General features: G+C 46.3%; 1 pseudogene; it reads left to right on the top strand.

Moving 5' to 3' along the window:
- The first annotated feature begins 2,278 nt into the window (after positions 1–2,278).
- LOC103600019 overlaps positions 2,279–24,081 on the top strand; it is a 64,603-nt pseudogene continuing 42,800 nt past the window's right edge.

Raw genomic sequence — 24,081 nt, 5'->3', positions numbered from 1 at the left:
TAATTCTATGAGGCCTATATTACCTCAATACAGAACCCAGAAAAGTATTACAATGAAATGAAAGTACAGGTCAACATCTTTTATAAAAATAGATGAAAAAAAACTCTATTGAAGTTTTAGCAAATCAAATCCAACAATACATAAAAAGGATAAAATATCATAACCAAGGTATGTTTATTCTGGGAATGCAAGGTTGGTTTAATATCTGAAAAATCAATGTATTTCAACATATTAAATAAACAAACAAAAACGAGCCATGTGATTATTTCAATAGATGCAGAAAAATCATTTAACAAAATTTACCACCTGCTTATAACAAAAGCCATTAGTAAATTATTAAGAAAGGGGACTTTCTCAACCTGAAAAGCTAGCATTGTACCCAGTGGTAAAAGCTCAATGCTTTCTACTGAACATCAGGAACAAAACAGCCATGTCCACTGTCACCATATCTATTCAATATTGTGCTGGAAGTCCTATTCAGTGCAATAAAGAAAGAAAAATAAATAAATGGCATACAGAGTGGAAAAGAAAATGTAAAACTGTTTTTATTTGCAAATGTTTTGTTAATGTACCCCCCCCCCCCCAACCCAAAAAAAAAAAAAAAAAAAAAAAACGAGTGGGGAAGAGCCTGCCCCACGCCGGTCCGCCTCCCGCCCGCGGCCCGGCCTCCCTCCCTCCCTCCCGCAGCCTGGCTCGGCGCTTCTTCGCCCCGAGTTCTCCATCCTCTGGATCCCGGGCTCGCGGGGGCGCGGACAAGAGGATCGAGGAAAGGTTTGCGAACGTGATGGGTTTGGGGCTTGGGGGGGGAGGGGCAGCTCTCCCGCCACCTCCATTCCTCCCACCCACCCCAAGGGGCCCAGAGCCTCCAGCCTCTAAATTGCTGCCTCGCTCCCTTTCTCTACCTCGTACATTCCCAGGACAATTAGAGCTGAAGTTTTCGGGAGAAGCGGCCCCGAGCCCGTGGGATAGGGGGCGGCCTGGCTCCGCCCAGGACCCCTCCGGGACCTTCCCCCCGGCTGCCCGGGTTGGCTGTAGGGCGCGTCACTCCGCGGGGAGGCGGCGGCGGCTGTGGCGCCGGCGAGCCCGGGGCGGGCGGAGAGCGAGGACCGTCCTGGGCTCCGAGTTCAGCTCCGGCGGGGGGAGGGGAGGAGAGGGGTCGCGGCTTACCCTGTGAGCACAGACCGCTCGCGGCCTGGGGAGGTGCTGCCCGGTTTGGCCGTGTCCTGGGCAAGGCCAGTGCCTGGGACCCTAGAGCTCCCCGCCGTGGGGGAGGGGGCCGCTCCCCAGCCTCTAGGAAAGAGGTGGTGGCGCTGAGCGGCGAGTGAGTTGGGATGGGGGCGGGGTGGGTGGTGATCTCTGTCCACAGCTGCCTGGCCTCGAGGAAGCTTGCTTCCACTTTTCGAGCACTTGCCGAGCGTGGCACCCAAACTTTTGGCTCTATCTCCATCTCCCCGAGCTGGGATGCAGCCTCCCTACCCGTGCCCCAGAGCCCGGAGCCAGGGAGCTGGGAGCCCGGGCCCCGCAGTCCTGCATCCGGGCTCAGGCGCCCGCGAACCTGAGGCTCGGTCCTTGGCTCAGCCTAGCTTTTCCCACCTCGCGCCTTAGGGTCTCTTCGCTCCAAGGTTCCCGTAGTCTTGCGCCGGAAGGACTAAACTAAACTAAACTTCAGCTGAGCAATGGGGGAGGAAGGGGGGGGGGTGCAGATACACAATCCCTGCCCTATCTTGCGATCGGGAAAGCAAAGGGCTCATAAGGACGCCCCAATTCGGGAGCGCCCGTATGTCTGGATAGTGCCACAGTCGGTTCGCGCTAAGTGGGCACCCGTCTCCCGAGCAGAGCTTCGCGTACTGCGGACCCTTACCGGGCTCTCCTAAATGACCCCTTTCTCTGTCTGTGAGCTTCTTCAGTCTTCTGTTTTAAGTGTAAATCTTTTGTGTGCGGTGAATGCCTGTTTTCCATCTGCTAACTCTTTTTCTCTCTTTCTTGGTATAACTTCTCCCTTCTTTCGTTCTCCCTGTTCGCCCTTTCTTTACCTTGTCTCCGCTCCCTCCTATTTTTCCTCTCTTCTGCCCTCGCTCGGTCCCTAACACACGCACACACCCTTTCCTCGCTCCCCCTTTCTCCCCAGGTCCTGTTGGGTACAGTAGATTTTGATAAAAAGACAAACGAAGCTATCAGTGGGGTTGATGTTGAAGAATGAAGATAATAATGTTTCCATAGGTGGTGCTTCAAATGCCATTATTTCTCACTGAATATTTAAAGAGATCCCACGGCAAAGATGGATCTACGCGCTCCTGGGGTGCGAGTCACTCGATTTGCCCAGACCCCCCGGAACGTGTTCGGGAGCACGTGTAAATCCCGCACCACCACCAACCCTGCACTCCGCAAACAGTCCTCGCAGGCACAATGACCCGCACTCTCCCAGGTATTCCAACGAGGCCGTGTGCACTTGCACACTCGTTTGCCCCGAATATGCCCACGTTTGAAACCGCCCGCATTCATCTCTAACAGTCCTGGCTTTTTGAAAGTCCGGGCCTTGGGGCACCGCGTGCTGTCAGGAACCGAGCCGAGCTGTCTGTCCTGCAAACCTTTCCTCCCGGTACGCGCCGCGCGCGCAGCGGGAAGCTCCCGGGAACAGCTTCACACGTATTCTTTACTTGCTCTATGTGTGATTAAGATTAAGGGGAGGAAAAAAAAAAAAGCTTCCCCTCCCCCCAAACACCACAACAAACAACCAGACGAAATGAACATGCAAAAACAGCTTCTCGATGTTTAATTAAAAATGGGCGAGCAGAGACGAATTAATTGAGGGATCCAAACTTTAATAACTTTTTTCGTTCTTTTGCGTCCTCGACGGCGTAGAGGCGGGCGTCTCGTTCTGCGTGCCGCGTCCCCCGCTAATTTCTTGTTTGTTTTCTTTCCCTGCGTCTGGGGGAGAGGAGGGAGGTTGGGGGGGGGGATGGGAGGAGGGGGATGATCAGAATGGCGGAGAGAAGAGAACTGGTCTTTATTGTTGATGGCAATACATCAATTACGGGCCATTGTCTCGGGCCCAAGTTCTGTGGTTCGCTGATGCGGGCGCCGCAGTGTCAGGGCGCTGGCGAGGCTCCGCGTGCAGCGATGCAAAGAAATAGTTAAACCAATAAAAATGGAGACAGAGTGAGGGTCAATTTTTATTTTTGAGTGGGTCGAAAGAAGGCAGCGAGTGCGAGTTAAGTGCCAGAGCTGGAGTCCTTCCCAAACCCTGCCCACCCCGGAGAACTGCGCGCTCTACGTGGGGTAGAGCCCTCCCGACCCTCCGAGCCCTGGGTGGGGGCAGCTGCTGGGGGAACTCGGGTAACGAGGCTCGGACTTGCAGGTTCCTCGAGAAGGCCTTGTACTTAGGGGCTGCTCCGCATTAGGGAATGGGGGTGGCCCGAAGTGAGGCAGCAGCTGCTCCAGGGTCGCGACCTCGCGGGCCGACAGGAACCGCACTCGGGGGAGGCGCTTGGCGAATTTGGCAAACTCGCATCTTGGAGGTTTGATGCCTGTTTCTACCAATGGGTCCCCTCAGTTCTCCCAAGACCTAGAGTGCCCTCAGTGGGTTGGCGGGGCCGAAGGACTGTGCCCCAAGGCGGTGGTCCACAGCTGCATTCCCAGCGAAGGGGTATCCCGGCTTCTTCACTCGATTGGGGGTCCCAGGAAAGGGAGGGGGTGTTGAAGCTCCCCACTATGAGGCCTGGTTCTCAAAAGTGTCTTATTCTGGCCCAGTCTCATCCCAGGGCTGGGATGGGGCCTGGGATGAGGCCTTGCCTGGGCCCCAGACTCTCTTTCCCGTTCCACCCACGCTGCTTGGACACCCTACCCCAGGACTGGAGGACGCCCCCGGCCCCACCGGCCCCCTGCCGAGGCTAGAAGGGCAATAGAAGAGGTTTCATTTTCTTACGCCAAGCAAAAAGCGGCAAAAAGGCGGCAGCGGCGCCCTGGGGACGGGGGAGGAGGCGCAACGATGGTATCAACATTATTGATGGGGAAACGTTCGGGGCAAGAGCCCACAGATCAGGTTCACAGTCCCTCCCCTACTCGGAGGTGGGTGGGACAGAACGGGTGGTGAGGGGTGTGTGTGTGTGTGCGCGCGTGTGTTTGGGGATGGGGGCGCCTGAATGCACCCGCATTAACCACCCGGGGTTTATTTATATTTTCCATGTCTGAAAGTTTATTGGGGGAGGGAGAAAGGGGGAAAGAATTGAGGTCACTTGTACCCTAGCCCTTAGGGCTCTTTCCTAGGATTGGGGCTAAAGTGATGGGAGGGGGGAGAAGGGAAAATTCATAAACAAAGATCAAGTTTGGAAAGCCCACCATAGGTTCGGTTATTTTCCAACACCCGGGACTTCGCTTCCACGGGAGTTTCAGAAACTCCTTTCCCACCCGAACTGCTGTTGCTCGGACACCGCGGCGGCATCGAACCCGAGGCCTGGGAGAGCAGGCTCCGGTGGGTGCCCCCGCCCCTGGCTGTCTATGCTCTGCGCCCTCGACGCGCTCACTTCCCAGCAGCTAAGCCCCGGCGGCGGCGAAAAGGCGCAGTTTGGGTGTGTGTGTGTGGTGGGGGGGGGGCGTCGTGGTGCCTCCCGCTGCCCACCGCCAAAGGCTATCTCCAGACCGGCGCCCGGTGCACCTCGGGGACAAGGCGCTCCGGCGCCGGCTCGGGCGGGAAATTCGGCCGTGGCGAGCTGAGGGCGGGCTTGGTAACCACCTGCACTCGTCCAGCGAGTATCCCCTACTGCCTGCCCGCGGCAAACTTCGTCTTTCTTCCCGTGCAGGGCTTTCCCCTGACTTCGCTAGAGGCTGCAAGTGCCTGCGATTTTTTACTTTACGTCCACATTGAGCGTCTTACACTTAAATTCACTGCGCCCCGCATGCAACAGTGCCTCGCTAAGGGGTCTCTGGGTATAAAATTTCTCCCAGAGGAAATGTCCCGAGGCAGAGAAGGTGGAAAAGACTAATCGAATTTATAAAAAAGAAAACCTTTGCTTCCTTTTGGTTAAATCCTTTTGCGGTTTTCAGAGCATGCAAAAAAAAAAAATTCATTTTCACGCAATAGATTGTAGCTAATTCCTGGAACCTAATAGTGGGGTGTTCAGAACGCCCAGCAGGGTGCAGGGATTTCCATCTGCCAGTTCAAGAAGCAGGACCTTAGGATCTAGGAATAGTGATTAGTTCTCTTACAGGTCTTCTGTTGGGAATAGGTGTGAGATCTCTAGAGTCCTGTACTTTGAGTGTGTGCATTTGGAGGTGACTGGCTCTGCCAAGAAACTCATTTTCATTCATAAAAGAGATCTTCTCAAACGACCACCCTATGGGACTCCTAGATTAACTAATTTAGCAAATCTTTTGCAACAAAGATTCTTTTTTAAAATTGTAACTTTTTTGGCAAAACATCCATTTTTTAAAGACCAGATCAAAAATTCTCAGAGATGTGAATCTTGGTTTTATAAAAAAGGTTGTGTGCAGTGAAACGTTGCCCTGTGGATCACTTCTCCCCATCAGTGTTTATGGAGAAAAGCACCTTTTGGTTTCTGTTTGGTAGAAATGAAACAGCAATTTCTGTTTCAGGACCGTTCTGGAGTACTGGCACTTGCCTGTGAGCCAGGCCTGCCTGTCACTCACGTTATTCGTAATTTACAACTCCAAGTCTCTGGCTGAGCTATGACTTAAATAGGGAATATTTCTCTCTACTGACTTTTGAGCAAAGATCTTTTCTTTTCTTTTTTCTTTTTCCCTGAGGGAGAGAAATGTTTCTTTTGGGGGCTGCAGTTCGAGTCACAGTTGTAGCTCTACCTTGTCACCACAAGGAACTTCAATTTATCAGTCCTGTGCAAACTTTTCAGTTCAAACCTGTGCCCTTCTCTTTTAGCTCAATATGTATGATTGAGTAAGAAAGGGACAAAAACAGAAGGGGGTGGGGTGGGGGATAGCCCATGCATCTCTTCTCTTTCCCCTTTCTGAGTGTGACTAAGTTTTCTTAATTATTGCACTATCTTTCACTCAATTTTTATCCTCATCTCTCCAGCCACAGTAACGACACTGTTCTCTCCAATTTAACATACACTTGAAGTTTTAAGAGACGAACATTTCCCAGTTCCAAATCTGTGTCTCCCCACTTTCTTGTGCATTCACAAAACAGAAGCAATTACCTAATAAACCATAATCCAAAACCCACACACCAATGGTAGGAACTAGCTCTAACCTTTTCTTCCTCTTCATGTTTTATAAGTTTTGGTCCTGGCCTCCACTCTTTCGTCCTGGGTTTTCCCACTTTTCCCAGACTCTTCAGCATACTTTGTGGTAAAATCCAGTCCCCAAGAAGACTTCCTCAGAAATTACAGCTCAGGCTGTAATGCATGCCATTTTTGCTAAGAACTTTGCTCAGGTTCGCTGTGACCTTTGCTCAGGCTGTAATGAATGCTCAGAGAGTGAACAAGAGAAGATGCCAGCACGTTTCTCCTTCTCCAATGAAAACGAAATGATTTTGGGAGAGTTGGGGTGGAGCCCACATTTTCCAGGTTTTGTTTTGTTTTCTCTTTCTTTCCTGGGTCCCACCGTACCTCCATTTTGGGAGAATAGTGTTGAGCAAACCAGTGACTATCATCTCAGCCCCCCCTGGACAGTCTCTCTTTTACTGATGTCAAATATTTGCAGTGGACCAGCTTGATTCCACATGCGCTCCTTGGATGTTGAGACTGTGGACTCAGTCAGGCTATTTGGGTTCACACCCTGGCTCTGTCATTTAACAGTGTCCAGGGAACACAGTCCTAGGTTTGCATAGTGGGTAGTCTTGTTCAAATTAATATTGCTACCCTTTGTTTTCTGCTCCATAAAATATAACTAATGGAGAAGTAACATAGTGCTTAAGAGCATCTAACAGGGAACTAGCTTTGCCTCCTAGTAGCAGTGTGATCTTCCATATGCCTCCAACATTTCTTTTTCTGTTAAATATAATAACAGCCCTTATTATATATAATAACGGTCCTTATTATATATAACAGTCCTTATTTCATAGGGCTCTGGAGTGTTAACAGAGTTAATATGTATGAAGAATTTATAACAGTGGCTGGCATATAATTAGTACAATGTAAGTGTTAACTATATTGTTATTACTTCACAGGGTTGTTGTGAGGATCAAATGGTATAATATGGTTAAAATATTCTCCATTCATTTGTCCATCCATTTCTTTCTTCATTCACTTTACAGAGTAATATGCTAGGTATGGGGGATGCAACTGTGAAACAAACACTGTCATTCCTTTCCTTGCTCACAGTATTCTCCATTCATTTGTCCATCCATTTCTTTCTTCATTCACTTTACAGAGTAATATGCTAGGCATGGGGGATGCAACTGTGAAACAAACACTGTCATTCCTTTCCTTGCTCACAGTCAGTTAATCAAACAGATTATTACCTGGGGGTGTGTTATTGACTGGCTCAGTCCTGGGGGTGAAGAGAACAGCATAGTGGTAAGAGTGAAAGCAACGCTTGAACTCAGGGAATTTCTAACATCCTAATGGAAGGTCCCAACTGATAAAGAAACCTGAAACTAGAGCCAAAGCCCAGTTGTGCATGTGGGTCTTTTGGGCCAGGGACAGACCATCTTCAAGCTTCTGGAGGGTTCATGAGCACTGGTAGACATTTAAGTGGCCAGCCACTCAGGTACCTGTATTCACTTGGTCATTTTATTTGGTTCACATGTGTGTGTGTGTGTGTGTGTGTGTGTATTTAATTGTGCAGACTCCTCTGAGTTGTACGGAAAACAAAACAAAACAATTAAACAGGTGCTGTTTTCCTTTGGGCCCTTGAAAGGTAAGAACTGCTTACAATGTCGTAGGCCTCGCTTTTCTGGCCTTTTTGCATCCTGTTTTGTCAGATTATAAAAACTAATTATGGTCATTACAATAAAGCGTTCTGTAGCCAAATCTAATGGTTGGGATGAAAAATTATCCTATCAGCCTGTCCTGCCTGCAGGCGTGTCTATCGGGTCTGGGTTCAGAACCCCTAATAGTTGCAGCATTGAACAACTCAGTATTAGTGTTATAACCATGTTGTGACCAAATGTAATTTAACATTTGCAGGCAGAATGCAAAATGCCCTTGTGAAACTTCCTCCCTCGTGCTTCAAGATTAAAACACCTTTTATGGTTAGAATCTGGAAAAGGAATGAAAGTCTAAGCACAAGTACCTGTCTGCAGTGGAGTTGTTGTGTGAAATGGGAGAGACAACAACACATGTGTACATCCTCCGTGTAATAATGGCTTCCCTGGGAAGTGTCTGACAGCACGTGGAGTTTAAGACATTCACAGATGTCAGCAAGGGGAGGGCGAGGTTTCTATTTTCCCTGGTGTTGGGGGAACAGACTCAATTTAATCTGTCACTTGATGTCCTTCTCCTCAAAAATAGTGCCTGGGGGCTCTCAGGGGCTTTATTTAGAGGCTCTTAGGAGCTTGGCAGTATGTAAATTATGCGTGAGTGTCCTTCATAGTTCTCGGTGGTCACAATCACAGGGATTTAAACATGATTTAGCATTTCCGATGATTTGTAGGATTGCTGGAGCCAGCCGGTGCAGTGGGGGTAGCCGAGGCTGGCTTTCTCACCACTGCTTTAAATAGGTTTCCATGTCACGGCTGCTCTGGCTGGTCCAAACCTCTGAGTGGATCTATGCGTGGCCCCCAGTGTTGGTGGGGGGTCTTGGAAGTGTCTTTAGTCTGTCAAGGAGTTCTGAGATTTTTTCAAAACCAAAGATTTTACAACTTTAAAAATACAGTACATTCTATAGTGTTTTTTCGCCTTCTCATTTCATTCATTTGTTCACTTGTACATTCATTTAGCTGGTATTTATTGAGCACCTACTGTATGCCAGGTGATATTTTTGGCATGAAGGATATAATGGTGAACAGGACAGATATGGGAAGTTCCTGCTCTTCTGGAGCCTACATTCTAAAGAAAGGGATAGCCAACAAACAATCAACAGACTTAGTAAGCTCAGAGAATAATAAGTTATTTTAGAGAACATAACACTGAGCAATGTGATGGAGAGTGACTTGGGTCGGGGCATGGAGAGGAATATTAGGGGGACCTTGGAAAGCCTCTGAGGAAGTGACCTGAGAGCTGAGATGTGAATGTGGAGGTGTTAACTGTGCCAAGATTTGGGGAGCATTTCAGCCAAGCAAAGAGCAAGTGCAAAGACCCTGAGGTAGGAATGAGCTGGGAGAAGTTTACTCCTTTTTCATCTTCCTTTTTCCTCTCTTCCTCCTCGTTATTATACTTCCAGGAAGACCAGGGAAATTAAATTTTCTTTTTTGAAATTTCTTTTCCTGTTGAATGGACAAAACGAGTTGTGGAATATCCATACAATGGAATACTACTCAGTAATGAAAAAGGAAGAACTACTGATACGTGCAATGATGTGGATGAATCTCAAAAGTATTATGCTTAGTGAAAGAAGTCAGAACCAAAAGAGTACATACAGTTTAATCTATTTATCAAAATTCTGGAAAATGTAAACTAATCCATAGTGACAGAAAGCATACTAGTGGTTTAGTGGTTGTCTGGGGATGGAGGGAGAAATCGTTAAGGGACCCAAGGAAACTTTTTGGGGTAATAGAAATGTCTGTTATCTTGATTGTAGTGATGGTTTCACAATTATATACCTATTTCAAAATGGATCACATTGAACACTTGACATATGTGTTGTTCAGTGTACTTCAATTATATCTAAATAAAATTAAAAGTTAGATTTCTTATTTCAAAAACTATTGGAAATAGACATCGTACATAAAAAATTTAAAGGGAAAAGAGAAATTGCCACTGTCATATTTAAGAACTTGAACCCTGAAAGTTCTCTAGGGCCTGGTCACATTTGACCTGGGAACAAGTACTATCTAGGGTGGTGATGGGACAGGGTTGCTACTGAGCCACCTATCTTGACCCTTAAGAGAGCATAAGGTTTCCCTTGTGTTGGAGACAAAAAGACCTTTGAATTTAGGTACTAATTTAGTCTTGAAATTAGATGCTCTGCCCATGGTGGGAGAGAAAACCACAGCCCCCAGTGACAGGCACGTCCAGAAGGAATTCAGGATCTGAGGCTGGACAAACGTGACTCAGAACCCCAGGCTGACTTATGGTGTACTGATGGCATGATTATTTTGGTATGCCATAGGCCAGTTGTGGTGAAGGACCGTCTCTGGCGAAGGACCAGTTGGTTTTGTTTTTATTCCCCCCAATCTGTCACAGACCAATACTTTCGTAGAATACAATGAAAGTACATTATTAGGAAAAAATGAAATAGAAAACAGAGTCTATTTCTAAAAAGAGAAATAGAAAACAAAATATAAGTTCAAACTTGTATTACAGATTCAGTAACCGTGAAATTGTTCTGGCATACTGCCAAAGCAGCTTCTCAACTCTCACTGTCAATTTCTATGGTTATGGTGAGGTGGACTGACAACAAACAGTTTATGGATCACACTGGACCATGAAGTTGCCCTGAAATAGTCCAGAACCTTACAGTCAGTGAAGACACAAGGTGGGTAGTGTTGTGTGAGATAATGGTTCCCCTAAGTGCTCAGGGTGGCTCTGTGGGACCTAGGGCAGCCAGAGCCCCCCAGGGCCAGTTGCCTTTGGTCACAAGGAGCAACTTCCTTTTATCACAGTAAGCCCCACCTATGTTAGCAATTGGCTACATGGGAAAGGTTAAGAAGCACCATAGACCAGTGGTTTTCACACTATAGTGAACATAACAATTAGGAAAGATGGGGGCTTGGTAAAAATGAATATTTCTGAGCTGCAGACCCAAAAATTCTGATGCAAGAATCTGCATTTTTGTCAATACCTTGGTTGCACTGTAGTTGACTCCAATGCACGAGTTCCAGGGACCTTGTTTTCAGAAGCACTTGTGTAGACATAGTACAGGTAGGTCTGTGGTGGGGATTTTCCTAAGTGTATGTACTTCTCTCTGCAAATTAAGTTTAAAACTAGGCATTAAACTGAGGGATGCTTCCATCAGCGTTCTTAGTTTCAGCAACAGAAACTTGTTTAATTTAAACAGAGAAATAGCCTACTAATGTACTTGGGAATCAGCCTCAGCCTATCCAGGTTCAGTCTCCAGAATACTGTTATTGCCTAGAAACAGTCCTGCTGCTGACCCCACAGGAGCTGAACCCTACAGCATTGGGCTAGCTAGAGTTCCTACCCCTGTGACTTCCTAAACATAATGGATTCTTTATAGGCCCTGACTCCTGAGTCAAAGTCTTGGTCAGGGGCATTTGGTGGCTGCTCCATAGCTGCAAGGGAAGCTGGGCACATGGATGGATGTCTAGCATGTTTGGCTTCTGTCATGGGGGGATCTAATGCTCATTTATGGGGAGTTCTCTGAGCCAGGTAAACCAGAAGAACATTAGGTATCCATGTAGGCTATTACAGCCTCCACCCCATCAGAGAGTTTCACAGCTGTCTTCTTATTTTCCTGAGCATTACAGAAAGCTCACCTCTGAATGCATGCCAAAGATGGCAGCAAGCTGACTTTCGAGTGAATAGAGCAGCCCCCCACTGTGGAGCCCCATCCCCTGGACTGTAATGAGGCTCCTTCACACTCCCAGCTCAGCTCAACTCAACCTGATGCTCTGGAAAATCCCTTGGGAGACTCATCAGGTGCCATGATCCTCAGCAGACCCCTGCCGTGGGGTGTTCTCAGAAGAAAGGGAGGGAGAAGGCAGCTGCCATTTGTAGCACAGGTGCCAGGACCTGGGCTAAGCACTTAGCTCAACTAATTCCCCCAGGAACTCTGCAATGGGTTTCTATCTTTTTCCATTCTACAACTGAGAAAACCAAGGCTCTTGAGAAGTTTCCCTGGACTCATAGAGCTTTGGGGCTTCTTGATGCCTAAAACTAGGCCGCTTTTATGAAAAAAAAAAAGTCCCTAAATGATGACGAGAATGGTTTCAAGTTTTAGGAAGTTTAGGTGAGGAAAGAATTTGGGGTTCACAACAGGAACATGATCTGTACTTCCATTTTAATTTAAGTCTGCACTTAAATTTGAGGATTTGAGGGGCAGACTTGTTAAAACCTCAGTAGCTGTGGTTACTTTGCATTTTTTTATGGTGGTCTTTAAATGCCTTTGATTTGGAACTGATGAAACTGATGGAAAGCTTAGAGCAAAACTAATCCCACCCCAGTGAGCTAAACTGTCTTTGAACCTCTGATTCTGGATGAGTTTGTGACAGATTCCAGCCATCAGTCTGAGTGACCCCCCAATCCTGCCTTCAGTATGATTCAGTAGTTAACATAAGCAGAAATGTCTGTTTCTTTTTTTTTTGCACCATGAGTGTGCTTGAAAAATAGTATGGGTGTAGTAGAAAGAGCCAGGGTTTGGGAAAAGGATGTCTGAGTTAAAACTCTCACTCTGTTTATTAGCAGCAGGATTTTGCCCAAGTTTTTTAATCTGGTAGAGCTTCATTTTTCTCCTGTATAAACCGAGTGACTTCATCTGTGTAGTCACCTGTCTGAGGGGTACTGAGGGGCCACCAGACACATGGCAGGCATTCAATAAATATTTATTGAATAAATGAATCTAGAGAGAGAAGGGATGTTGCAGTCCATCTGTGCACACTCTAAAATGCTGGCAGATGCTAGCAGCCTTCTACTATTATTATAGAGCAGCATGTCAGACTTTAGTGCACTCACAAGTAACCTGGAGATCTTGTAAGAGTGAAGATTCTGAATTGGAAGGCCAAAGGCGGGGCCTGAGATTCCAAATTTCTAACGAGCTCCTGGGTGATGCTGGTGCTGCTGGTCATGGACCACTCTGCGTAATGAGGGTACAGGTGAGTGGGCAGCAAATGTATAAGGCATGCAAGGTGGGGGAGGGGAGCAGTGATCACCTCTGCTAGTGATCTTCCCAGTAGGAGCACGACTCAGTTCTCTAGCTTGTCCTGTGTCGAGAAATATCCCCAGTCTGGCAGCATGCCTGTGAAGGAACTAAAAAGCATATGCTCTTTTTTCCTGTGTAGCAGCGAGGGTGGCCTGGCCATGGTAACTCATGTTTGCCGTATTTGGCTGTGGCTACCAGTTACTCTGAGTCACCAGCTCGTGGCATTAACATTAATAATCCCCAATACTTGTTAGAGATGGTGTGTGCTGAGTACCTGGCAACAGGCTTGGCACATGATAGGCTTTCCAGAAAAGGTAGCTGCTGTGGTGATGATGATAATGGTGATGATGATGATGATGATGATTGTTTTGTGAAGTCCTTTCCCATTTCATTTAGCGCTCTCATAGGCTTTCCAGAAAAGGTAGCTGCTGTGGTGATGATGATAATGGTGATGATGATGATGATTGTTTTGTGAAGTCCTTTCCCATTTCATTTAGTGCTCTCACAGCCCAGTGTTGTGGGTTTTAATTGTGCAGGCTCCGGAGTGTTTATCTCTAGATCCTGGACATACCAGTCTTGTTCCCAACTCCACACACTTTCTTGGAGAATTTGCTTGCAACTGGGAACAATCTCCATCCCCAGGGACATTTGACAATATGTGGAGATATTTTCGGTTGTTGTGACTGGAGGGTGCTACTGGCGCCTAGTGGGTAGAGACCAGGATTGCTGCCAAACACCTTACAATGCATAGGACAGCCTCCACGATAAGGAATGACATCTCCCTCAGTGTGAAGACTGCTGGGGTTGAGAAACTTTGGCTCAGATAATTCTTTTTATAGAGAATGCTTTCCTCAATTCCATCTTGGACTATTCTACACATTCTCTAAGCTGATTTCAGAGTGAAAAACATTTTTGATGTTATTTTTCTAACTTCTAAGGCCTAGAGCTTCTTAGTGATATAAGTTCAAACCAAAGACCAGTGAGGGCTTCCCTGCCATCTCCTTGCCCTGCCCCTCTGCCTTTTATAGTAAGGGTGCTGTAGTTGGGGCTACTTGGTTCTGCCACTCAATGTGTGTAGGGAGGAAGGGAGAAAAGGGCCCCCATGGGTGATGATCGTGTCATCTGTTTCAGAACTGGACCCCAGTTCTTTAGCTACTGCCCACCCTTCCCTGATTGAGGTCAGAAAGGAGTGCCTGCTGGGACAAGGAGGCAGAGGACTTAGACCCACCTTGGCTACAACATCCAGAACAGTCTTCTTTTTCCAAACATAGGAGAAGGGACAAACAAAACAAAACTAAGGCACTTTAAGCAACTAGTTTGGCAGAATAATGCCTTTGCCTTTTCCAAAAATAAGGAAGGACTGACCAGGCGTGGCCCCCCTCAAGTAATTTAATTTGGAATGGATCTTGACAGCATGTATGTTTTTGCGACACCTTCCCGGGAGCACGAAGCCACTGCAAACCCTCCAGCAGTGTTCCCCGTTCCACACAACACTCAGGAGTAAAATGGAATGATCGTTGGAGATGGCCTGGCCAGCGCCAGCGACCCTGAGAAAATCTGCTGAATGACACAAGAAACTGTCGATTTGGGAAACAGGAGTGAGGGCAGGCGGCAGGTGGTAGTGGGTTGCCTCCTGGAAATGGTTTTTCTTTGCTGCAAGCTTGTGCAGGAGATGTTTATCAGAGAGGGATAGACATGCCTGCGATGGAATGAGCCTCGCTTCTGTCTCTGGTAGCCTTTTATTGCTAGTGATAGGTGTCATCAGCGTTTGGCCTGAGAAATGGCTGTGCTGCAAGCACCTCTGTCAACGCATCTTATTGATCTGGGCTCCTGCCTCCCTGGAACAGGGAAAAGTAGTAAGGAAGCCGGGGGTTGCTGGCTGGGGCAGCGTGGCACTGCAGGCTGCAGTGGCTCCCGGGCTGAGCATGTACGTGATGCTCCTCACGGCTGCCCCCTGCAGAGCTGCAGTCCTCACCATCCTGTGCCCCCTAGGCACAACCCAACCTGGTCGTACAATGGCCTTCCAGAAAGATGCATGCCTCTTCTGATTTTATTTTTTCTCATCTAAATAGTTTGGCTGTGATTCATTTTTCCACCTTTGACACATCGTGCCTCTGTTAAATAGGATTGAAAGCAATTAATCTAGGGCAGAACACCTGAGAATCCCATTCATAAATAATTCTTTTTCTTGGCCCCCCAGCACTGGTATGTAAGGGGAGATTTACAAGCTCAAAGCCTACGGGCCAAATTTGCAGAAAACCCAACCCTGTGACTTTGCATGTGAGATTAAATGGCTATGATCAATATATTGCCCTAAGTACTGAGGGGACGTTTTTATGACATGTACATAAGAGTTTATAATGTAGAAGAGACAGGATCCACCACCAGCCCCAGCCAGGGCATAAAACCCATCTTCCAAATGAAAAACACGAAGGCATTTTAGCAAAAGTTCTGTTGTGTGGCTGTTAAGGCTGCAGAGGAAGGCCTGTTGAGAGTAGAAGAGGCTGAAATTAGAGTCAGAATGTTTGAGTCTATGTATAGGAGAAAGGGGCATCCCTGAAGAAATATAGCTGAGTTATAACCGTGTGGCTAAGGGCCCGGCTGAACTTGGAGGTGAATCGTGGCTCCAGGACCTCCTTGCTAAACGACCTTGGGCAAGTTACTCAAGTTCTGTAAGCATCAGTTTATTAATGAAAATAATGGTACCTGGCCTTGTAAGGTTCTTATAAGGATTAAGTGAACTAATGTGTGTGAAATGTTTTGCCTGTCCCTGGCGACTTAATAGTATAGCTCAACAAATGTTGGGAAAGAGAAGGAGATGCTGTGAATGATGACAGTGTGGATGGCAATGATCACTTGGTGTCTGGAACGTACCAAATTACAAAGTACAGCCACAAGCATTATTCATCGGGTTCATACCCCTAGCAGGAAAGAAGCAGGTCCATCCACTTCAAAGCATGTTTAGTGGTAAAACGGCCGGGCAGAGCAGTTACAGGACGTGACCCCAGGACAGTGGTTTGTCCGCCAGAGCTGGTCTCGGAGCTCTGCCCTCGAGCCGTTGCTCCTTCTCCTTCCTGACTTCCTTGTGCCGCTCACTGGATGTGTCCCGAGACTGTGAAGTGATTTTAATGTTAGGACTAGCAAATCATGGCGAAGAAGGAGAATTTGTTGCCAAAATTGTCACTTGACATTCTTGTTTGTTTGGTGTTGGCTTTTGGATGGTCTATTCCTCCTTTTCGTTGTGTTCATCAAATGTTGCCAATTCACAGTGAATATGGCAAGCGTAAGACCCCAAGCAGCCAAAGTCTAAGTGAAGAGGGGAAAGTTGCCAATTCGACAACTAGGATTCTGTGTTCCCCTATTCGGTCAATCAAAACCTTGTGTTTAACTCAGATCATCCCTTCATGGGGGCCATCTGAGGCTGTAACAGTCTCAATAGCTAACGTGTACTGAGCCTGACGACAAGCCAGGCATTCAGTGAGATGCTTTACAAGTGTGATTTCAGTGAAGCTTCACGACGGCCTTACAAAGAAGGCCCTTTTATGGGCCAGCATTCTTGGCTGCAAGCAACAGAAGCGGACTCACTATATCAGAAGGAGGGAGTTTATCAGAAGGATGTTGGAGGCTTCCAGAGTTGTCAGAAGGCTGGAACACAAGGTTGTGAAAGGGTGTAGGGACTCAGTGAACGCTAAAGAGCCACGTGACAGGGGAGGGCTATTCCTTGTGTCACCCAGCTGCTATGGTCAATGTAACTTCCAGTCATCTTCAGGCCATCACTCGATCACAGGATTTGCTGAACTTACATCAAGACCTGCCATTTGGCTGGGCCAGGACAGGAAAAAAAGACCTTATTACTAGGGTCACCGGGGGATCCCCAAAAGGGGTTTTGAAGGTGGGCGACTGGATTCTAAATATTCCAAATTGACAAATAATCATCATAGTAACATTAATGCCCCTGTTGTACAGATTAATAAACTGAAGATCAGGAGGGTTGGGTAAACTGCCAGTTTCATACAGGCAGCAAGTGGCACAGCTGGAATCTGTATTCAGAATTCTCATGTTCCAGAGTCTAGGCTCCTCATCACTAAGCTGCTCTTCCTTTTATTAGTGAATGCACTGGTCAGGATGAGTTCAGCTGACAGTAACAGGATACGCTGCTCAAACTGATCTAAGAGCATGGAAATTTATTAGCTTCCATACTCAGAGTTGGTTAATCCAGGGCCTTGGATTGGATGTGATTAACCTCCAGAACTACTCCTGGAGCCAAGTCAAACCCCAAATTGCATGGCCTTCACAGGATGACAGAGGGGTAGTATGGATATTGGGAATTGACCCTGGTCCACTACAGGGAACGATAGTGCATGTAAATGTCCATAATCTTTTATTTAGAACGTGGACCCAGACCAGTCAATAGACTCACCGTACTGATACCTATGATCAAGTTTAGCTCTTTCTCTAGCTAAGAAATGCTTTTACTACTTAGCAGTAGTATAAACAGAATGAAGAAAAATTATTCGTTCATTGTTTTTCCCAGCCTGGACTTTAGCATCTCCTCCATCTATGGCCTCAACACATCTGTTACAGATACCCTACCCTGGAGCTTTGCCAACCACCTTCTGTTACCATTAGAGGCTCATTTTATTTTTCAATGTTGTTTTTAAACATAGCTTGTGACTTGGTTTTCTTCTAATATAATTATGGCACCATCCATGGGTGACTCTCGGTTTGGGGTAGGGGTGAGGGTAGGGCGGAGAAGAAACTCCACCAGCAGCATGGCATTTTCCAAGCACAGAGAATTCCCAGAGTATTGCACCATTGGGATGCTGTGGGCTGCATGCAACAGAAACTTAAGTCGAACCGATTTATGGAAGAAGGGGACTAAAGAGATACTGGAATATCTCAGAAAAGATGCAACAAGACCTCAGGAGCCAGTGAAACAAGGGTCTCGAATGGTATCAGAACACTCCATCTCTTGTTCTGCATCTCTCTGAGCATCTGCTCCATCCTGTCCCCTCCCACACTGGCTTCTTCCACTTCTGACACCCTCGTGGAAGGAAATGGGCTGCCTAGAACAGTCTTTGCCTGTCTCAAAGGATCTCTGAAAGGCCTCTTATTGGCTCAGTGTGGCTCAATGCCAACCCCTGGGCCAGTCACCTGTGGTCAGGAGTCCCATTGGAATTAAAGGGTGACTCCCTCAATGACCACATGGAAGGTGGGAGATGGGGGTTGGCGGGGCAGATGTGCACACAACCTAGCCTTCACCAGGGTTCCTGGGGTCCTCTGCTGTCACACTTACCACGCACCATGGCAGTTGTCCATGTGTGGACTGCTCAAGGGCAGGGGTTGTGTCTGAATCTCCTTCATGCTCCAGACCTCAGTCCTTCTTGCACTTGTGTGTCATGTGAGTGATGGGATGAATAACCCCTCTCATTAAAGGTGAATGAGAGAAGTGCTAAAGAGAGAGACAATGCTGGTTGCTTTGAGGGGGAGAGGTTGGCTCTTCCAAACTGGTGGACTGGGGAGAGCATCAACAGGTGTGGCAGCCACTGAACTGTGCCATGAGGGATCAGTAGAAATGCAGTATGTGGGCAAGGGCAAGGTAGGGGGTCAGCTCACCTGCATGGAATCAAAGGCTCCTTGGTGCTTCTGTCCCTGGCCTGGATTCTGACAACCTGAAGTGATCCCTGGAACATCATCATCTGTCACAGAGATTAAACCTGAGTTGCTGCAAAAAACCAGAAATTGCCTGATGTCCACCACACCTTCTTTGAGCTCCAACTTATATCCAACTAGACAGTCTTGTCCATCTTCATGGTAGCCACGGGAGATCAGGAGGGAAGGATGGGCTTGGGAAAGGTCATGTGCAGGAGTACAAGGAAGCCAGGTGGGAGACAGCCCCTGAGGTTTCAGCCAACAGCTTGGACCCTTCTGTCAACAGCACACCATGTGACCAAGGGCAAGCCCCTTTCATTCACTGTGGCCCAAGTTCCCATTTATAAAACTAGGAGATGGGATTCAGTTTTCTTTGTAATACTTTGCAACTCTAACATTTCATGCTCCGTGTTGTGCACTACTGGTCATGCCAAGTTTCTAAGAAGGACAGTGGTGGGCCTAAGTCACTCAGCCAGTTGGGGAAGAAGCTGGAAAGTGAACCCATTATGAGCAGCAGAAGTGTGGGACCTGTGTTGCCGTGTTCAGCACTGGGATAGTCCTAGCACTGCTAGTGCCTTGCACACAGCAAGTGCTTGATAAAGACTTGGTGAATGAATGAGTGCAAGTTTCCAGATTCCTGAGTTCGTGTAGATTCTGGAGGCTGCTGTCTTCCTTTTAGGCTTTCAAAAAGAAGCCCCAACTTCCCCACTAGGACAGTCTGTTCCTGAATAGGGACTAGACACTTTTATAATCAATGTTAGAACTGGCCAGGGAGAGAAAAGAGAAAAGTTGGGACTAACTCCCAATTTCCTGTGGAGATCTGGAACCAGTGCAGCCTCTTCCTTTTAGGCTTTCAAAAAGAAGCCCCAACTTCCCCACTAGGACAGTCTGTTCCTGAACAGGGACTAGACAATTTTATAATCAATGTTAGAACTGGCCAGGGAGAGAAAAGAGAAAAGTTGGGACTAACTCCCAATTTCCTGTGGGGATCTGGAACCAGTGCAGCTCACAGGAACAGCAGGACTAATCTGCAGAGAAAACCAGTCAACAGGTATGTGTGGAAAATCACCCAAGCCATGGAGGCCTCACGTGAGTGGGATTGCATCTTAAGGACTGAATGCCGCCGGGCCTTCTGGAAGATGGCAGCACCAAGGAGATGGAACCAGGGCATGACAATGTTGTCATAGCAGCCAGACTGCTCCTGAGCCCTGAGTCAGGAGGCAGGCAGCTTACAGCATGATGCTGGACTCTATGCCAAAGTGCAACACAATATTTTTGAAGGTTCAGTGGAACAATAAATTAAGGCTAGGGTGAGGCCACCAGCAGGAGAATCTTATTTTCTGTACCATCTAGATTTTCTTTATTGTTATTTTTTATTCATATATTTATCGGTTTATTTATTTTTAGAGTGGTCACTTGCAACAAATGATTAGAGCATTAAAGGGTAGTTTTTCTTCTAAAGAAAGGTCCTAAGTCGTTCGTTCAAACTTTCAAACTTTTTTGAATATGATCCACTCTTAAAAAATACTTGTTCCATTGGGATTCAGTACATGTAAACATATATATTACTGAAACAAGAGTTTCAGAAAACAAAACTTGACTGTAATGTATGTAATACATTCTTTATACGGTGGTTCTCAAAGCGTGTCCTGGACCACAGCATCAGCGTCACTTGGAAACTTACCAGAAGTGCAGATTCTCAGGCCCCAACCCAGGGTTGCTGTGTTAGAAGTTCTGGGAGCTTTACCAAGCCTTCTAAATGGTTCTCGTACATCCTAAAGTTGGAGGGCTACTACATATTATAGTGTAGAATCTGTACTATTCTAATCTATTTAATTAAAAAAAAAAAAAACTGATGGTTTTAAGCCACTATGTGGAAGGATGAGTTCAGCTTAAAGGCTACCTAAGAAAAACCTCTGCCTGGTTTCTTTCCTGCTTCCCTTCCCAGCCTCATCTCATACTATCTGCCCTTTGCAATCTTGTTCTAGCCAGCTTCTGCTCCTGAACCCCTGCCCGTGGTAGAGCCCTGCCCAGAGACCTCTCCTCCTGGCTCTTGCATGGCTGGCTCAGACACAGTAAGGGGTCTTGACTTAGATTTCCTTCCTCAAACAGACTTTCTTGTCTAAATTAGTCTCAGACAGTCTATTTTCTTTTCATCATAGGCTGTAGCACGATTGATAAATGTCTGCGGCCAACTGAATGTCAGCTGCATAGAACAATGCCTGGCATATAGTAGGTCCTCAATAAATATCAGTTGAAGGAAAAAATGACTTAATGAGTAATTCCCAACCAGAGCTACCTGGGAACACATTGTAATCACCTGAGGAGTATTTTCAATACACAAAGCTCTGGTCCCCCCTCTGATGTGGACTTCCCTTCCTCCAAGGAGAAACCCTGCCACTGTTTTGGAATAGGGTAGAAAAAAGATTGGTATTTCCCCCAACCTGCACAGGCTTCCTTATGGAGCTGGCAAGGGTCAAATGGGGTAGAACTTATGAAAATGCCATGTATTACAAAGGATTCACAAACTTAACACCTAATGTATTGGCCCATAAACCCGTTTATAACATAGGGGCACAATTCTTGAAAGGAAGTCTAGAGGGCTTGGACATGCAAGTCCATGGTGGAGCATGCAAATGTCAAAATACCTACATGTCTTTTAAAAGGAGTCCCTGAGCCACAGGGTATAAAAGAGGGCTTGCAGTGATTTGCAAAATGATTTGCATATTATTTGAGGTGGGTGGAAGTGCATCATGGTCCATTATACTCTTGTGCTCCTGCCTCCAGCCATCCTTGGCCTCTTGAACTTCACATCCTCCCTGCTGGATCTCAGCCTGGAAAAATGGTGGGCTGGGCTCCCCCTGGGGATGCTCCTTCCAGAAGCATGTATGTGGGCCAATGTAGGTCCACGAGAGCCTGGAATGCCATGCTGTCTGATGGATGGCAGGTCTTAAGCATGACTGAGCTTTCACAGTTGAAACCATTAAAGGTTATTCTCCTTTTAATTCTTTGTGGTCGTTCTCACTCCTTCCTTAGAGAATCCTCTGATTTTCACTTGTGAGATGCTTGGCTGCGCTTGTCATACCCTAAAAGGTGATTTCAGTTCTCCGATGCCAAAGAACCTTTTCTGCTAATCAAAACACAGCTGCAGAGACCCGTGTGAGCTGCTAATGTGCACCCCAACTCTGGGGTATATCTGTCTGTACCTGCAAAAATAGATATAATTAGGATAACAGATATCATATGTATATGCAAATGCTGCAGGTAAAAATCACTAGAAATGAGACAGGGCTGGAGTTTGCCAACTCCCATCAGACCAGCTGTGCAGCTTAACCAGACGCTAACACCATCACCACCAGGCCTTCCCTAGTACCAGCTCTGGTGTCTTCTCTTCATCCCCTTCTCTTTCCTTTGCTAGACCCCTCATGCAAATTATTTTTCTCTTTTAATATAAAACTATATCCCCATATTTTCAGCAGAAGCTCTTTTGATAGCCCCAGATGAGGAGGCTGCAGGGATCCTAGCATCTGAGAGGCAAATGAGGGACAGAAGGATGGAAAGAGAGAACCTCTTCAATGTTTTGCCTTTAATAAGGGGTTAGTCCTCAGAGGGACAGCATCATGACAGGAGAGGACATGGCACATAGTACTCAGACCAAGTTGCCTTTTTGGAAGATAACCACTCCCACGAGGAGGGCTTGGAAGCTTGTTGTCAGAAGGCTCAGGTTTAAGTTCTGTTTCTGTCTTTTTCTGATATTGTGCACTAGGGCAAGTGACTTATCTCTACATGTGTTGGGTTCCTCACCCTAAAACAGGCACAGTAACAGCACCTGCCTTAAAAGGCCCAGCAAGCCATAGCTCTCAGATAACATTATCCTTTGTAATAGGTATGTGGGAAGGTGAAGAGAGTCAAGGATTAGCCCAGTGTCCTCACTCCACTACCTGCCCTTGGATAAATCAGTTTTGTTATCTGTAACATGGGCTAATTATGCCTACTTTTCTGGGCTGTAGAGGGTCAAATGGACAATGGATGGATGTCATGGTGCTGTGTAACAGTAAACAACAGTGCACCATGAAACAGAAACTAGTTATGCCTATAGAGGAGAGGTTTCTGCATCTTAGAGCTCCAATGCTGATGAGATTGGGGAGAGTCTCATCTATGAAACTCTTTGTCTGATGGGGATTAAAGAGGTCCTTGGTATCATCTGGTTTATCAATAGAGCTACAAAATTGTGTCAGCATAAAACACAGACACTGTCTTTACCAAGCTGTGTACTCATTCAATGTGGGCATCCAACTTCTACCAAACCCTGAGGGCTTGCACGTAGACATCTGGCTTTGCTGTTGGGGTTGGGCCCTATGTCTTTTTTTGCTTCTGTATTCTCTGTGCCTAAAACACTTCCTAGCACATTGTAGATGCTCAATAAATATTTATTGATGGATGAATAGATGAATCATCTGGATCAACAGATGAACACATGGTGAATTACATTTTAAATTTATTTCTCTGCCCTGTGTGTGGATTGGAGAAAGCAGTCAGAATCCTTCTACAGATGGGGAGTGAGCGCAATATTTGTGTAGTGTGTACAGACTTTGGAGTCAGAACCACGTACATATCTCAGTTTTGCCGTATTTTGGTAGTGACCTTGTTTGACTTCTGTTTGAGAAAACTTGCTGAACTTCAGTTTCCTCATCTGTAAAATGGGAATAAAAATACTACCTCCTTAATAAGGTTATTGTGCAGATTCTGTAAACTCATACATGCAAGTGTCTGAAATGTTCCCAAGTGGAAGGTGGTAGAATTGAAGTGGGTCCCCTTCTACCTTCTTTTCCACACTCCTTCCTCTACTCACTACATAGATTCCAGGGATAATGTTTCCTATCCAACCTAGTCCCAAGCCCCAGAAGTGAATCTGATCTTTTATCTCACCATGGCATTGATGTTTTTTACTCTGTTGAAAGCATCAATATTTGTTCAATAGTATAAGTCTTAAATAAGCATCTAAACGACATATTACAGATGATGAAAGTCATTTCCATGCAGAAGATTATCTCACATGATCATTTTTCCATCCTTATCTGGGGCCTCTGTAGTTGGCAAATCCCTGTAGCTACTTAAATGATAACATTAGTTCTAATACCATGTAAAATGACTAGTTCCTCAGGGTAGGTTTATTTTTAATAGTGTATGTCAGCAGCAAATAGCTTGGAAGACCCCAGAGGAAAAAAGCACAGCTCATGCCCTCCCTGAAGCAATGATATGGATATATTTAATATCTATATTAAAAACCTTTTAGGCGCCATGGTAATATTGAACTGGATAGTAAGACGTGCAGGCAGAAGGCAGAATCCTTTGCTGTTTATAGGGTGTGATGCCGTGTGCATTAGAGAAACCTTTTGAGGTTGTTCAAAGTCAAATTTGGGCTTCAAAAATCTTTGATAGACATTTGATCACAGTAGTAAAATACTCTGAAACACAAGCTAGGAGAATAAAATCACTTCCTTTTTTTTTTTTTTTTTTTTTTGGTGAGTT

The sequence above is a fragment of the Galeopterus variegatus genome, unplaced genomic scaffold, assembly GCF_000696425.1.
Source record: "Galeopterus variegatus unplaced genomic scaffold, G_variegatus-3.0.2 Scaffold3186, whole genome shotgun sequence".
NCBI lineage: Eukaryota > Metazoa > Chordata > Mammalia > Dermoptera > Cynocephalidae > Galeopterus > Galeopterus variegatus.
The sequence above is the reverse complement of the archived record's forward strand: the minus strand, read 5'-3'. Positions and strand labels throughout refer to the sequence as shown.